Source organism: Triticum urartu, chromosome 3, assembly GCF_003073215.2.
Source record: "Triticum urartu cultivar G1812 chromosome 3, Tu2.1, whole genome shotgun sequence".
Classification (NCBI taxonomy): Eukaryota; Viridiplantae; Streptophyta; class Magnoliopsida; order Poales; family Poaceae; genus Triticum; species Triticum urartu.
In genome coordinates, this window is record NC_053024.1 from 414,272,090 (window position 1) to 414,280,897 (window position 8,808).

The window sequence follows — 8,808 nt, forward strand, 5'->3', positions numbered from 1 at the left end:
GAACATAATTTCTCATTACAAATTCATTTTCTAGGAAGACATTTTCATCACCATGCCATGTTTTAAAATCTACCCATGCCCAAAGGCTATATACTATACTTCTTGGAGAACATATGAACCTAACTTTGATTCGTCGTGAAAATTAGCAATACTTAGTCATTATGTGACTGTCTGCAGTACCAAATTATCAACCCAACTAACTTAAAATCTAAAATTGGTGCAATACCTATATGTTGGGAAGGCAGTGAAGTCAGATGATTAGCTTCAACATCACTAATCATTGAGATTGTAAACGATGGCCTACTTGCTCATAGTTCCGACCTATTTGCTCACAGTTCCGATGATTAGGCATCTGCGGTAGGACAAAATAGTTCAACTGGGAAGAAATTTGTTAGAATGTATTTGTGAGCTACGGCCGAAAGCTTATCTAGCTCGCTTCTTCATGCATGCTAGTCTCCCAGAAATCAATCAACATGCCTGCTTCCAAGCACTTGTATGCGCATGTTGCTATGGCTGAAAGCACTTCAGACCTACGCCATTCACAAATACATGATCTAAATCTGTTTGAATCAAAAAATCAACTCTAAACATAGTGAAGAGACCTCATGAGGTTATATTTCACTTATTGTAATTAACTCTAAAAATCAGCTAGATTGATTTGCACAGCAAATTGCAAACAAATTACCCAGATCAATCAATAAGTGTAAAATGATGTGGCCAGATTGATTCGTCAGATTTTTATGTTCTGTTAGGATGTGGCCAAATCGGTTCTTCACAAAATAAATTCCATTGCAAAAGGGCACTCGACCCAACAAAGACATGAACGGGACTGATTCTAATTAATAAGTTGTAGCAACCGTACCCATAAAGCGGACTGGCAGCCAAAGATGACGGCAGCCGACGAACACCTATTCAGCTTTTGCTATAACAAAATTCCCACATAACAAACTGAAACAATCATTAGCCAGCAAGAAAATATTGTTTACCCCTAATCTCCAACTATCATAAACATCGGTACAAACTTGAAATAATTTTTTGCTTGACTTCTTGTAGGCATTATAACAAACACTTAAGAGGTCAGAAAATGCTTGTTGAACCTACCACGGCAGCCACTGATGCCATGGGGGAGGGTCACAGCAAGCTAGTAGTGGTGTGTAGGGAAAATATCAGGTGCTACCAACACTTAGGTGATACCATGATATAGGCTTCTGGGCCGTTGGATCTCAGATCCGACGGCTCTCGAAAGTCTATTGTACCTACGCGAAATTTTAAGACTCCTGGATGACCTTTTTGCAAAATGCTCAAGAACTCCGGGGAGCCGTCGGATCTGAGAAGCTCGTATCATGGTATCACCTAATACATGGTATCACCTGATATCTTCCCGTGGTGTGTAGGAGTGCATGGGGTGGGTGGGGCAGCTTGGCGAGCATGTGGAGTGCGCCTCTCCTTGAGGAGTTGGACGCCGACAAGCTCCTCGCCTCCGGAAGCAGGAGCCTCTCACATGGCGGAGGCGGCCAGTGCACTGCTTCTTCCTCTGCAGCGACATGCGCGCGCTCTCTCGGTTGACCACAACTACGTGCACTGCTCGTCCTCCCTCGAAAACGACTCCAGCGACTCGTCGTTCTTCAGGCCGCCGTCCTCTCCGGCGCCGGAGGATAGGTCCCCCGCCTGGGGTTCCACTATAGGAGGTAGCGTGGGCCTATAGGATGATGACGGGAGCGTGGGGCATGTGTGGGGAGGCACGGGAGCGCAGCGGTGGTAGGGCAGGGCGGAGGGGACTGCGGAGGCGGAGCGATGGATCTGGAGCATAGAAATTAGTGGGATAATCATCGTGGAATCGTTGCGTAAATTAGGGTGTCATAGGCAGGGCCACGGAGATTGAGGGATGCGGAGGGCGACGGTTCGCAGACAGCGGCGTCTGCTCGGCAGAACATTCGATTTGAGTCGTTGATCTTGGTTCGCGTAATATAAGCTATAGGATATGTTTAAGTTGATTTAATCGGAAGGTATGGGTTACCCGTGTACAGTTTATTGTGTGGCTTGAGACAAGATTATGTTTGCTTTTTTAATAGTAGTATAGAAGTATATCTATTAATAAACCAGCTATTGCTTCGGGTTGTATGTCGTCGGCGGTTTTGCAAAATTGTCCTTGTGGTTTAGAGTATTCAACCCGCAGTCCATATAAAAGTTAACCGAACCGGTATGAGATAAAAGAAGAGGAAATCCCCTGCCTCCCGATCTCATCTTGACCTCCAGGCTCGAGCGCTTCGCCACCTCCCGCCGGCCGCCCCCCTCTCCCCTCGCCGCCGCGCGCCGCCACCGACGCCGTGGCCATTGGCGGATCCCCCCGCCCCTGCTACCATGGTGCCGCCGGGACTCCTCCCCGCTGCTGAAATTCCCCATCGCCATCCCAAGGGCCTCGCCCGCTGCGCTCCCCTGGACCCTGAGCGCCGCCGCCCCAGCCACCCTCGAGCCTCCACCAGGTGACCCCAGGCGCCGCTGATCTTGTGTTCTGCTGCTCGAAGATTCCCCTGCTCGCTGCCCTCTCCCTCCCACTCCATGGTGCACGGGGCAGGGGGAACCGGATGGCGGCGGCGGCATGATCTCCGGTAAGCGGTGGGGCCGGGATCCGGTGGCGGCGGCAAGCTCCTGTAAATAGGCGGTGATCGAGAGAGAGGGATTGAGAGAAAGCGAGATGCAGGGGAGAGAGTTGGGAAGGAAGGAGAAGAAGATGAGCATGGGCAGTGGGGCGTACGAGACACAGAGGGCGGAGGGAAGGAGGATAAGGACAAATGGCAGGGGCGGCCTGTGTGATTGCTTCGGTGATGGCGTCCGGCGTCGGTTCATACCTCGGCGCGCAGCCGCAATCCCTCCCCTCCACCGTCTCCAAGTGGTGTAGGCTGCTGCAATCTCGCTATCTCAGCGATGTCCCAGCTGTGCGCCAGAGCCAGCCAGCAAGACCACTATGTAGCCCAGGCCCAGAATTGGTCAATTTTATGCAACTGCAATACACAACGACACACAAAATAGATGCTCCTAGGCTTGATCTTTCAACTGCAACTAAACATACTCGCCCAATACTTATTATCGCACTTTTCTCGACTAAACATACTCTGTCCCGTGAGGAGGATTTCAGGGGAGATCGACTACTGTAAGTCTGTGACGATAACAAGAGGGTGATATTTGAGCTGGACTCTTGCGAACAACAGGTTCAGGAGCTCCAAGCCAACCCGGTCAAAAAAAACGGCCATTGCCTTGAAAAAGATGTAAGATTTCTACTATCTAGCTTCTGTCACAAGATTTGCTGTAGCCTGTTATTTTGTATGGCAGTCAGTTTTGTTGTAAGAATGAGTAATAGATCTATTGTTCAATTCTTGTTTGAGATAGAATACAAGTTATGTTAAATATTCAATGTTTATTGAACATGACCATAGTGGAAAAGGCTTTAAAGATCAAGAGGTGAGATATTTTTTCCTTTAACAGTTCAGTTTCTGAAAAAAAAAATCAACACAATAGCCAAATTTATTCCAATTTTCACATATAATACTTGCCGCTAAGAACTTATAGTTATAGGTATATGCTTTCACATGCAGTCCTGTCTTTGCTAACACGTATAGTGTCAGTTTAGAAAGACCTACGTAATGTTGTTTTGATTCTTAGCTTCAGGGAAAAAGGGATAGGTTCGAAAAATATTTATCTAGGATAGATGTATATTTATCTACGAGGATAGATGTACTTACTTGCAGAACTACAGTTTGTTGCAGTTGCTAGGGACTGTAAATTACGATTCTAATTCATTCTTTTGCATTTCAGTCTGTCATTCATTGTTACTTGAATGTTTCTCTTTTTGTGATCTCCCATAGAAGCTTTTTGTTTGTTTTTTCACTGGAACAGCTCTACGCGCCTTGTGAAATTTCTGATGTAGTTTGGAAATATGAGTGAGAACTGCAAGTACGTTGATACTGCCCTCTATGTATCGAATCCAAGGATTTTTTTAATATATATTCTTTTTGTTAATTTCAAGGGAGGAAGAGAACTCCAGTACTATGGTAATGTTCTTGATTCTGATTCTCCATGGTTGATAATGTTGTTTAGGACCCTAAGCTTTGTCATGGCTGATTTAAATAGGCAAAGTTGGTTTAGAAGGAAAGCACTGCTACTAATTTTAGAACTAGGATGTCATTTTTGACAGTTGTCAGGTATTGCTTATTTGCATTGTAAGATCACAATTCTAAGATTAATCTGTTTAGTTGTGTAGCATTGCATATTTGGGTCCTTGAATTTTCTCCTCGAAGATCAACACATTTGGTCAGATTTGGCTTATTTAATAATTAGCAAACAATAAATATTGAACATCTATGCAGTGCGACATTTCTTATGGATGGTCAGGTCGACACCGGCAACATCGTCTTCATTGTACCAAGGTTCTGCTGCTCCTACAACGGCAACCTTCTACTTCCCGAACATGACCATTGCAGCTATCCTTGCTGCTGTAAATTTTGTTTCTTTTCTTTCCCATAAATTATGGATATATGGGCATTCTGATCAGGTAATGTTCTTCGCTAAGATTTGATATTTGAAGCATGATGTTTGCGATCAGGTAATTTTCCTAGGGTCCTTCAGATGTCGATGTCGATGTTGATGGAAAATACACATGTTGCATACCTTTTTTGAAATCAGAAGTGGATACTAACATTTCACATCATGATATTGTAGTTTATAGTGCTAAGCTTGACTCCTTCATGGTTATAATAATGGACTTACAGTGAGTTGATTTGTAGTTAACTTTGTCATCAAGTGGCTGGCTTTTATCTGAACAATGCAGTCTTGCATTCTCTAGGGAGGCAGAGCAAGTCCTTCCTTCTGATTTGAATTTGGGGATTCGATGATTTCTTTTGGATTTATCATGTCTATTTGATAAGCAAACATGAGATGCAAAACATGTTTTTCCAGTAGAAATGAATTCATGGACTACTGGAACTCCTACAGATTTGAAGTTGTATGCTGGATCGACTGCATGTTTTATTCAGGGTTTATCAGTTCATCATTCCCATTAGTTCAGTCGTGGTGAGAAACATATGCACGTTTTTATGCCAAAAGCTGTGAATATTTGTTCTCATAGTGTATGTAAGTAAACTGATGATGCATGTCATGGCTAAGGATTTGGTTCCAACAGAAGCAACACATATTCATCTTGCCTGCTGTCAGTCTGATTTTCCTGAGCCTACACTTGAGCCAAGAATTCATTGCCCTTTTTTTAACAGGCTGCAGTAACGAGTTTGCCACTACTTCAATGAATATAATGGAGTATAGTCGTCATTATGTATGCAAAAGCGTGTATCAAAATTTCAATTACCATGGCGCATTTAATTCTCTTGGAGTACTAAACAATCATGCGGCTCTCCACAGATTTAAAATTCATGTAGGATAATAGGGGTGCACTACTTTGTTGGGAGGGAGATAATTGGTTGAACGGATAGCGTCGATGCCTTGCAAAGTTCCGCAGAGAACAAGCTATCTTGGAATTTCTTTCAAATGCAGAAAGTTTCGAGCAAGCAAAACTATACTCTGTAAATAATCTTCCTGAACCAGAGTTCTTAATTTTTCTTTCTATTTTTACCTTTTCCTGTACTGGATTTTAATGTACTGAACACTCTCCTTAATCAATGGGAGCAACACCTGATTGCCTTCATATAAAGAAACACAATGTAAACACATACGAGGCGATGTATGGCTAGCAGGAACAGGAAAAAAAATGCTGCTCGAAGGTGAGTGGAAGTGCATGATTTTCTAGAATTATTTTCTTGACAGAAGTTACTATATTCTCAATATACATCACAGTTGTAATCATCTAAAAACAGAAAATCACTTCTAGAGTTGTAGTAATGCAAGTGACTAAAATCCCTTGCTAATTAAAATTGTAGTTTCTTTTATTTCACCGTAATGCTTTTTTGGAGAACGATCATGCATGTTTCTAATACATAGGTTGAAATAAGTAGACGAAGGTTAACTTTGTGTCGGAATATATTTACTTCTCTACCAGTTTCTGTGTAAACCATCACTGAATACACGAGTATGACATCCATATCATTTCAGTAAAAGAGTGTTGAGATATTTAGCTCCCGTACAATCAATATGAATTTATATCTATATGTAAACAAATAATTTCAGGCTGAAGATCACTAGAACCAGCATGAAAAATTGACCTCTCAAAACATGAAAACAGTGGCTTACTTCAGCAATCAAGCTTAAGAGATGGTTCACAATTAACAGCTGAGTTCACAAATGTGGCTCAACTTGAATTGTTTTATGTTAGACATTATAATTTTTGTGAGGTTTTGTTGTTCGCCCGTTGCAACGCACGGGCATTTTTACTATAGATATAGAAGTATAGAAGTATAGATATAGATAGGGCCGTGCCTGGCCAGGGAGCCAGGCACACGAGCCGGCCAAATCCTATTCGGCGCCTTAAGCGCCGAATACAGGCCAATCGGTACAGGGCGCACACCCCCCCTGTACACAGTCTTATAGCGGGCCGGCCCATCCTGCTTTCCTTTTCTTATAAAAACCATCACTGAATACACGAGTATGACATCCATATCATTTCCAGTAAAAAAGTGTTGAGATATTGAGCTTCTAGAGTTGTAGTAATGCAAGTGACTAAAATCCCTTGCTAATTAAAATTGTAGTTTCTTTTATTTCACCGTAATACTTTTTTGGAGAACGATCATGCATGTTTCTAATACATAGGTTGAAATAAGTAGACGAAGGTTAACTTTGTGTCGGAATATATTTACTCTCCACCAGTTTCTGTGTAAACCATCACTGAATACACGAGTATGACATCCATATCATTTCCAGTAAAAGAGTGTTGAGATATTTAGCTCCCGTACAATCAATATGAATTTATATCTATATGTAAACAAATAATTTCAGGCTGAAGATCACTAGAACCAGCATGAAAAATTGACCTCTCAAAACATGAAAACAGTGGCTTACTTCAGCAGTCAAGCTTAAGAGATGGTTCACAATTAACAGCTGAGTTCACAAATGTGGCTCAACTTGAATTGTTTTATGCATTATAATTTTTGTGAGGTTTTGTTGTTCGCCCGTTGCAACGACGGGCATTTTTACTATAGATATAGAAGTATAGATATAGATAGGGCCGTGCCTGGCCAGGGAGCCAGGCACACGAGCCGGCCAAATCCTATTGGGCGCCTTAAGCGCCGAATACAGGCCAATCGGTACAGGGCGCAGCCCCCCTGTACACAGTCTTATAGCGGGCCGGCCCATCCTGCTTTCCTTTTCTTATAAAAACCATCATTGAATACACGAGTATGACATCCATATCATTTCCAGTAAAAAAGTGTTGAGATATTTAGCTCCCATACAATCAGTATGAATTTATATCTATACGTAAACAAATAATTTCAGGCTGAAGATCACTAGAACCAGCATGAAAAATTGACCTCTCAAAACATGAAAACAGTGGCTTACTTCAGCAGTCAAGCTTAAGAGATGGTTCACAATTAACAGCTGAGTTCACAAATGTGGCTCAACTTGAATTGTTTTATGTTAGACATTATAATTTTCGTGAGGTTTTATTGTTTGCCCGTTGCAACGCACGGACACTTTTACTATGGATATAGAAGTATAGATATAGATAGGGGCGTGCCTGGCCAGGGAGCCAGGCACACGAGCCGGCCAAATCCTATTCGGCGCCTTAAGCGCCGAATACAGACCAATCGGTACAGGGCGCACCCCCCCCCCCCTTACATAGTCCTGCTTTCCTTTTCTTATAAAAACCCCAAAAAATGAGCGTCCACCGCGACTCGAACCCCACTCATTCGTTCATACAGACCAATCGGTACAGGGCGCACCCCCCCTTACACAGTCTTATAGCGGGCTGGCCCATCCTGCTTTCCTTTTCTTATAAAAACCCCAAAAAATGAGCATCCACCGCGACTCGAACCCCACTCATTCGTTCACGTAGCTTCCGCACAAACCAGTTGAACTAGATGACCACATGCCCTATAACCGTTCTTTGTCTTCTCTTTATAATATGCGAAAAAGGAAGCTGTTTTCCCTGTTTCTTTTCCTTTTTTCTATCTTTTTTCTCTTTCTTAAACGGCGTGAACTTTTTCAAAAGCCACCAAATTTTCGCAATATCAGTGAACTTTTTTTCAAATTCTATGAACTTTTTTCAAAATTGATGAAATTTTTAAAAAATCGATGAACTCTTTTTCAATTTGATGAACTTTTTTTCAAACTCGATGAACTTTTTTCAAACTCGGTGAACTTTTTCAAAATCGATGAACTTTTTTTCAAAATCAATGAACTCTTTTTCAGATCGATGATCTTTTCTTTCAAAATCAATGAACTATTTTCATTTTTGTGATTTTCTTCAAAATTGATATTCTTTTTATAGGGATTTCACAAAGAAAAACTTTTTTGCGGGAGTTCGATCGAGAGCGAATGTACCTTTTTTTTTAGAAAAGAGCGAACGTACCTGCGCGCGATGGAGAGCGGTCTTTTCTTTTCCGAGCGAGTTGCGAAGGATGCTGCGCTTTTTTAATGGGCCGGCCGAATTTCTCGTGCGTGTAGGCGCCAGCAACGGGATCGGGCGCATAGAGCGCTGACGAGGAGGTCTCCACGAGCCGGCCCAACACAACCTTGGCGTGCCTTGCCTGGCCGGTATAGCCCAGGCTGTGCCGGGCCATGCCGGGCCGGCCCATCTGGCCAGGTTTGGATGCGAGCAGCGAAGGCCCAACCTAGCGAATTACCGACTGAAAAAAGAGAGCCTCAGAA

The 8,808-nt window shown here is 42.8% G+C and overlaps 1 long non-coding RNA gene across 1 annotated transcript; it reads left to right on the plus strand.

Annotated features, from left to right (window-relative positions):
- Positions 1-2,196: 2,196 nt before the first annotated feature.
- On the plus strand, positions 2,197-5,601 carry LOC125544169. The gene is made up of 2 exons (XR_007299298.1): positions 2,197-3,266; positions 3,895-5,601. It is a non-coding gene; the product is annotated as an uncharacterized LOC125544169 (long non-coding RNA).
- The last annotated feature ends 3,207 nt before the right edge of the window (positions 5,602-8,808 follow it).